The 8,458-nt window shown below is 38.4% G+C and overlaps 1 protein-coding gene across 1 annotated transcript in view; it reads right to left on the minus strand.

The window, feature by feature from the left end:
- LOC138676464 (proto-oncogene Mas-like) overlaps positions 1–8,141 on the minus strand; it is a 64,797-nt gene extending 56,656 nt beyond the window's left edge. Inside the window, exon 1 of the mRNA XM_069765787.1 lies at positions 7,957–8,141. The gene's annotated coding sequence lies outside the window, so the exon portion shown is untranslated. The remainder of the gene's footprint in view (positions 1–7,956) is intronic.
- Between the last annotated feature and the right edge of the window lie 317 nt (positions 8,142–8,458).

An 8,458-nucleotide genomic window follows, 5' to 3' on the forward strand; every position in this document is an offset into this window, starting at 1 on the left:
TCACGGGGGGAGCACGGCCGATCGCGGCCGGGTGTCAGCTGACTATCGCAGCTGACTTCCGGCACTATGTGCCAGGAGTGGTCATGGACCGTTCCTGGCACATTAACCCCCGGCACACCGTGATCAAACATGATTGCAGTGTTCCAGGGGCATAGGGAAGCATCGCGCAGGGAGGGGGCTTCCTGCGGGCTTCCCTGAGACGATCGGTACAAGGCGATGTGCTCACCTTGTACTAAGCGTCTCCTCCCTGCAGGCCCCGGATCCAAAATGGCTGCGGGGCTACTTCCGGGTCCTGCAGGGAGTACTTCCGGGTCCAGAGCAGGCTCTAGAAACCAAGCAGCAGGGCACGGCAGATCGCTGATCTGACACAGTGCTCTGCAAAGTGTCAGATCAGCAATCTGTCACTATAACAGTGATGTCCCCCCTGGGACAAAGTAAACGAGTTAAAAAAAAATGTTTTAGATGTGTAAAAAAAAAAAAAAATTCCTAAATAAAGAAAAAAATATATATATATTGTTCCCATAAATACATTTCTTTATCTAAAAAAAATAAAAATAAATAAAAGTACACATATTTAGTATCGCCGAACAAAAAGTGGAATAACACGTGATCAAAAAGATGGATATAAATAACCATGGTACCGCTGAAAACGTCATCTTGTCCCGCAAAAAACGAGCCATACAGCATAATTAGCAAAAAAGTAAAAAAGTTATAGTCCTCAGAATAAAGCGATGCAAAAATAATTATTTTTTCTATAAAATAGTTTTTATCGTATAAAAAGCGCCAGAACATAAAAAATGATATAAATGAGGTATTGCTGTAAATGTACTGACCCCAAGAATAAAACTGCTTTATCCATTTTACCAAACGCGGAACGGTATAAACGCCTCCCCAAAAAAAATTTCATGAATAGCTGGTTTTTGGTCATTCTGCCTCACAAAAATCGGAATAAAAAGCAATCAAAAAATGTCACGTGCCCGAAAATGTCACCAATAAAAACATCAACTCGTCCAACAAAAAACAAGACCTCACATGACTCTGTGGACCAAAATATGGAAAAATTATAGCTCTCAAAATGTGGTAACGCAAAAAATATTTTTTGCAATAAAAAGCATCTTTTAGTGTGTGACAGCTGCCAATCATAAAAATCCACTAGAAAACCCGCTAGAAAAGTAAATCAAACCCCCCTTCATCACCCCCTTAGTTAGGGAAACATAAAAAAATAAAAAAAAAATATTTATTTCCATTTTCCCATTAGGGTTAGGGCTAGGGTTAGGGTTAGGGCTAGGGCTAGGGTTAGGGCTAAGATTAGGGCTAGGGTTAGGGTTAGGGTTGGGGTTAGGGTTAGGGTTGGGGCTAGGGTTGGGGCTAGGGTTGGGGTTAGGGTTGGGGCTAGGGTTAGGGTTGGGGCTAAAGTTAGGGTTTGGGCTAAAGTTAGGGTTGGGGCTAAAGTTAGGGTTGAGGCTAAAGTTAGGGTTGGGGCTAAAGTTAGGGTTGGGGCTAAAGTTAGGGTTAGGGTTACATTTACGGTTGGATTTAGGGTTAGGGGTGTGTCAGGGTTAGGGGTGTGGTTAGGGTTAGGGTTGGGATTAGGGTTAGGGGTGTGTTGGGGTTAGGATTTCAGTTAGAATTGGGGGTTTCCACTGTTTAGGCACATCAGGGCTCTCCGAATGCGACATGGCTTCCGATCTCAATTCCAGCCAAGTCTGCATTCCAAATGGCGCTCCTTCCATTCCGAGCTCAGCCATGCACCCAAACGGTGGTTCTTCCCCACATATGGGGTATCAGCATACTCAGGACAAATTGGACAACAATTTTTGGGGTCCAATTTCTCTTGTTACCCTTGGGAAAATAAAAATTTGGGGGGCTAAAAAAACATTTTTGTGGGAAAAAAATTTATTTTTATTTTCACAACTCTGCATTATAAACTGTAGTGAAACTGTAGTGAAACACTTGGAGCTTCAAAGCTGTCAAAACACATCTAGGTAAGTTCCTTAGAGGGTCTAGTTTCCAAAATGGTGTCACTTGTGGGGGGGTTTCTACTGTTTAGGTGCATCAGGGGCTCTGCAAATGCAACGTGACGCCTGCAGACCAATCCATCTAAGTCTGCATTCCAAATGGCGCTCCTTCCCTTCCGAGCTCTGCCATGCACCCAAACGGTGGTTTCCCCCCACATATGGGGTATCAGCATACTCAGGACAAATGGGTCAACAAATTTTGGGGTCCAATGTCTCCTGTTACCCTTGGAAAAATAAAAAACTGGAGGCTAATAAATAATTCTTGTGGAAAAAAAGGATTTTTTATTTTCACGGCTCTGCGTTAAAAACTGTAGTGAAACACTTGATTGTTCAAAGTTCTCACAACACATCTAGATAAGTTCCTTGGGGGTCTAGTTTCCAAAATGGTGTCAGTTCTGGGGGTATCTACTGTTTAGGTGCATCAGGGGCTTTGCAAATGCAAGGTGATGTCTGCAGACCAATCCATCTAAGTCTGCCTTCAAAATGGCGCTCCTTCCCTTCTGAGCTCTGCCATGCACACAAACGGTGGTCCCTCCCCCACATATGGGGTATCAGCGTACTCAGGATAAATTGGATAACAACTTTTGGGGTCCAATTTCTCCTGTTACCATTGGGAAAATACAAAACTGGGGGCTAAAAAATAATTTTATGAAAAAAAAAAATATTTATTTTCACGGCTCTGCATTATAAACTGTAGTGAAACACTTGGTTGTTCAAAGCTGACAAAACACAGCTAGATAAATTCCTTAGGGGGTCTACTTTCCAAAATGGTATTACTTGTGGGGGGTTTCAATGTTTAGGCACATCAGGGGCAACATGGCATCCCATCTCAATTCCAGTCAATTTTTCATTGAAAAGTCAAACGGCGCTCCTTCCCTTCCGAGCTCTGCCATGCGCCCAAACAGTGGTTTACCCCCACATGTGGGGTATCATCGTACTCAGAACAAATGGCAAAACAACTTTTGGGGTCCAATTTCTTCTCTTACCCTTGGGAAAATAAAAAATTGGGGGCAAAAATATAATATTTGTGAAAAAATATGATTTTTTATTTTTCTGGCTCTGCATTATAAACTTCTGTGAAGCACTTGGTGGGTTAAAGTGCTCACCAGACATCTAGATAAGTTCCTTAGGGGGTCTACTTTCCAAAATGGTGTTACTTGTGGGGGGTTTCAATGTTTAGGCACATCAGGGGCTCTCCAAACGCAACATGACGTCCCATCTCAATTCCAGTCAATTTTGCATTGAAAAGTCAAACGGCGCTCCTTCCCTTCCGAGCTCTGCCATGCGCCCAAACAGTGGTTTACCCCCACATGTGGGGTATCAGCGTACTCAGAACAAATGGCACAACAACTTTTGTGGTCCAATTTCTTCTCTTACCCTTGGGAAAATAAAACAAATTGGAGCTGAATAAATTTTTTGTGAAAAAAAGTTAAATGTTCATTTTTTAAAAAACATTCCAAAAATTCCTGGAAAACACCTGAAGGGTTAATAAACTTCTTGAATGTGGTTTTGAGTACCTTGAGGGGTGCAGTTTTTAGAATGGTGTCACACTTGGTTATTTTCTATCATATAGACCCCTCAAAGTGACTTCAAATGTGATGTGGTCCCTAAAAAAAATGGTGTTGTAAAAATGAGAAATTGCTGGTCAGCTTTTAACCCTTATAACTCCCTAACAAAAAAAAGTTTGGTTCCAAAATTGTGCTGATGTAAAGTAGACATGTGGGAAGTGATTACTTATTAATTATTTTACATGACATATCTCTGTGATTTAAGGGAATAAAAATTAAAATTTGGAAAATTGCAACATTTTCAAAATTTTCGTCAAATTTCCATTTTTTTCACTAATAAACGCAAGTTATATCAAAGATATTTTTGTCCAAATGATTTTTATTAATGTTAAATGAAACAAATAACAAATGCAAGAAACATTTTTTAAATTTTGTGGGGAAGGGAGGGAAGATGATGGGGAAATGCGGGGGTACAGGGTGGGATATAAGAGAGCACGGAAAGGGTGAAGGAAAGGGGAAGGGGATATCGAAGATATTTTACCACTATCATGAAGTACAATATGTCTCGAGAAAATAGTGTCAGAATCGCCAAGATACGTTGAAGTGTTCCAGAGTTATAACCTCATAAAAGGACAGTGGTCAGAATTGTAAAAATTGGCCCGGTAATTAACGTGCAAACCACCCTTGGGGCTTAAGGGGTTAAATGAGAATGAAAGCCAGTGAATAGACATACATCTTCAATTTTTGGTGGCCAGAATTTCATGGTTCCCTGACAGACACTTCTACACTATTACAAGTTTTTGATCAATTCAAATGGATTGAGCAATTTAAATTCAGAACATGTGATGTTATGAAATTATATTCCTCTATTCCTCATCATTTAGCAATTAAGCCACCCAGTACCATTTAGCTAATACCGTGACTATTCCATTAATTTAAAATAATTACTCATCAAGTCCTTTTCGTATTTGTTATATAATAATTTCTTTATTTTCGATTCTCGTTTTTTTTTCAAATATTCGGTGCCCTGATTGGTTTGATATTTTCCCCGTCCCTTGCTATTCTCTTTATGTCGTGGTGGGAGGAAACATATATTTTTACTGAGAATAACCCTTTTTTCGATTATATAAATTGGTTTGGAAGATATGTGGCGATCTGCTATATGGATGACAGGGTAATCGTGTTGACAACACTAAATTCATGATATATTTAAATGTAAATAATGTAAACCTCAGATTCACAGTAACCAGCCCTACTACAGAAACTCCATTATTGGATGTATATTTAACTGGCAACTCTGTCGCAAAAAAGGTAGAGACATCCGTTAACAGAACAGACAGTCTTACTTTCTTCTTCCTGACATCCCCATGACACCATACGTGCCAAACCACATGGGGAATTCAATCTAGTAAAGCGGATTTATTCTGCTAACAATTCATTCATTTTTTTCAAGAAAGCCATATTATTAGTCAACATTTCATTGACAGGGGATACAAATATCTCAACATCAAATGCACCTTTGAGAAAGTGATAAATAAACCAAGGTCTTTTGTACCCCACGATAAACTTTTCCCTAATCCAAGTAATACACGTCACGTTTACAACACCCTTTAGTCCACAATTCAATGAAATAAAATCTATTGTCAAAAAATGTTTACCAGTTATTAATCAGGATGACATTTTACATGATATCATAAGCAATGGTTGTATGTGTGTGGCCCAAAGGGGTCTTACTCTGGGGAATTCTTTATCTCCTAGTCTTCTCAGATGACCAATCAAATTGGTTAGCTGTAAAGTAGTTCTACAAGTGCGCTAACAGAAGGTGTAATGTTTGCATATATGCACTGGACAAAACCAAATCTTTCAAATTGTCCCCTAACATAGATCACAGTGTTACATCATTCATGAACTTTGACACCAGATATGTTGTTTACTGTATACAGTGGGGGAAATAAGTATTTGATCCCTTTCCGATTTTGTAAGTTTGCCCACTGACAAAGACATGAACAGTCTATAATTTTAAGGGTAGGCTAATTTTAAATAATTTTTAAAAGATAGAATATCAAAAATAGAAATCAGAAAATCATATTGTATAAATTATATAAATGTATTTGCATTTTGCAGTGAGAAATAAGTATATGATCCCCTACCAACCATTAAGAGTTCTGGCTCCTACAGACCAGTTATACGTTCCTAATCAACTCTTTACCTGCATTAAAGACAGCTGTCTTACGTACATAGTCACCTTTATAAAAGACTCCTGTCCACAGACTCAATTAATCAGTCAGACTCTAACCTCTACAACATGGGCAAGACCAAAGAGCTTTCTAAGAATGTCAGGGACAAGATCATAGACCTGCACAAAGCTGGAATGGGCTACAAATCCATAAGTAAGACGCTGGGTGAGAAGGAGACAACTGTTGGTGCAATAGTATGAGGGTTTGTTTTTTTGCGTGACGAGTTGTACTTTTGAATGACACCACTGATTTAACCATATAGGGTACTGGAAAACAGGAAAAAAATCCAAGTGGGATGAAAGTGCAAAAAAAGTGCAATTCCATAATTGTTTTTTGTGTTTTATACTTACCATGCTCATTATATGGTAAATCTGACTTGTCGATATGATTCCCCAGGTCTGTACAAGTACATAGATACCAAACATGTATAGTTTATTTTTTATTTAAGTGGTGGAAATAAATTCCGGAATTTATATGAAAAAAAGTTTATGCGTTTATTGCCATTTTCCGAGACTCATAGCATTTTCATTTTTCAAGATCTGGGGCTGTGTGATGGCTTATTTTTTACACCCCGAGTAAATGTTTTTAATGATACCATTTTGGGGTAGGTACGATGTTTTGATTGCCTGTTATTACATTTTATTGCACTGTAATTATGGTTTCTCAATTATTTTTCTCGTTACGCCTTTTACTTTACATTTTGATGGATCGGACATTTTTGAACACAGTAATACCAAATATGTGTATATTTAATTGTTTTATTTTCAATGGAACATAAGGGAGGTGATTTGAACTTTTGTGATTTTTTATTTATTTTCTCAGTTTTAAAAACTTTTTTTAACTGTTTATTTTATTTAAAAGTTCCCTCAGGAGACTTGAAGCTGTGAAAATCCGATCGCCTATGCTATACATAGCAGGTCTTCAGTTCTGCTGTGTACAGCAGAAATGACAATCTCCTATGAATGGCGTCCACGAGCTCGCGTTCACAGGAGAATTATAATGACAGGCATAGGGGTCTTGTCTTCTGCAGACTCCCAGCTGTCATGACAACCTCTGTCACATGACCGGGGGTGCAGATTGACAGCGGGATTTAACTGGTTAACAGCCGTGGGTGGATCACCAATCCACCCGCGGCTGTTAAAGGCACATGACAGCTGATTAAATCAGATGCCATTTGCAGGAAAAGATGTGAGTTCAGCTTTGGAATCCGCATCAAAGTCGGGGACACGACATACGATGTGAGTTTACGTCATATGCCGCTGAGGGGTTAAACAGCAATTGAAAAACTGATTTCAATTTGTGCCTCACGAGTGCATGAAAAAGATGATAATGACAAAAATTTTTACTGTACCTGTCCAGTTCCTCTCTGAAGAGGCTATTTTCATATATAGATTCCTAAACAAGCATTGCATGGTCTATAAGTTTTCTTACGCCAGGTTGGCACTTTCCAAAAATGAGAAACATTCCCTCCTAGACCCTGTTGACAGGACCCAAAGCCACAGGATGGACTCTGTCCACAATATCATCTTATTTCCTACCTATTGAGTGATGCATTCATGTAAGTCCCATAAAAATGAATGGAATCTGTTGACTCATCCATTTTTCTCTAAACACATGATTATCAAAAGCTATACATGATACAATAACATCAGTACGGACAGAGCAAATCTGTTAAATCAACTACAAGTGACTGCAATTCGAAAAATAAACTCAAGAAAAACTGAGAATATATTTCCGAACCATAAAAATCAGCTATAAAGCAAAAAATGTGTTAAGAAAAACTTGTGAATGCCAATGAGATACACATGTATTCTCTTTGACATCCGTTCAGAGAGCAGAAAAAAAATCGTAAACTTTGTTACATACAAATAATAGAAAAAAGTAATACAGACTCACAACATATTAATATTTATAATTTCCTCTTCTTTCTACATATGCTATCTACATTATCTTACATGTCTTTGTAAGATCTAATAACTTACAGATGTTGGAAAAATGTAGGAAATATAAATAGGCAGGAATAATGTAACGCGTTGTGCAAAAGCTGGTGAATATATTCACGCCATTATGGGATTTCTTATATTAAAGACCTGTACACTTGTACTTACAATGTCAGCTATTTTTTATATAGAAAATATAAGTCCTCACTATAATTTTGAATATATAGGGAATTTTGCTATGTGAAATACTTACCGTATTGATCTTAATCCAGTTGTAGACGTCTTATGGTTTATACAGTAAATCTGGAATTTACTGCTTACGTCTCCAGGTGAAGGAGCCTCAGTCAAGCCATCAATATTCTCTCCTTACTGCTACCTGCTGTCTAAATCAGGGCTTTTAGTTTACTAGTGTGTACACAGCAGCCGTCCGGGAAGGTTATCTCACACCCACTCTTACAAAAACTAAATTAATACCATTAATACAATTCAGGTATTGCACAACCCCCAACTCTAATGACATCACACATATGAAAGGCTCGTTCCTGTGTATACGGAGGAGGACTAGAGCTTCATGTTTCAACTTGATTTCATGTCAGTCTAATTCTGGAATATTAAGTTAAAGGAAACCTGTCATGTTGAAAATAATAGCTGACCTTCAGGTAGGATGTTATCGGGCAGGAGAAGCTGATCAGATTGATACATTTTTGTGAGAAAAGTTTTAGTAAAACTTGCACTTTATTCATTTAAATCCCTGG

This window comes from Ranitomeya imitator, chromosome 4 (genome assembly GCF_032444005.1).
Source record: "Ranitomeya imitator isolate aRanImi1 chromosome 4, aRanImi1.pri, whole genome shotgun sequence".
NCBI classification, from domain to species: domain Eukaryota; kingdom Metazoa; phylum Chordata; class Amphibia; order Anura; family Dendrobatidae; genus Ranitomeya; species Ranitomeya imitator.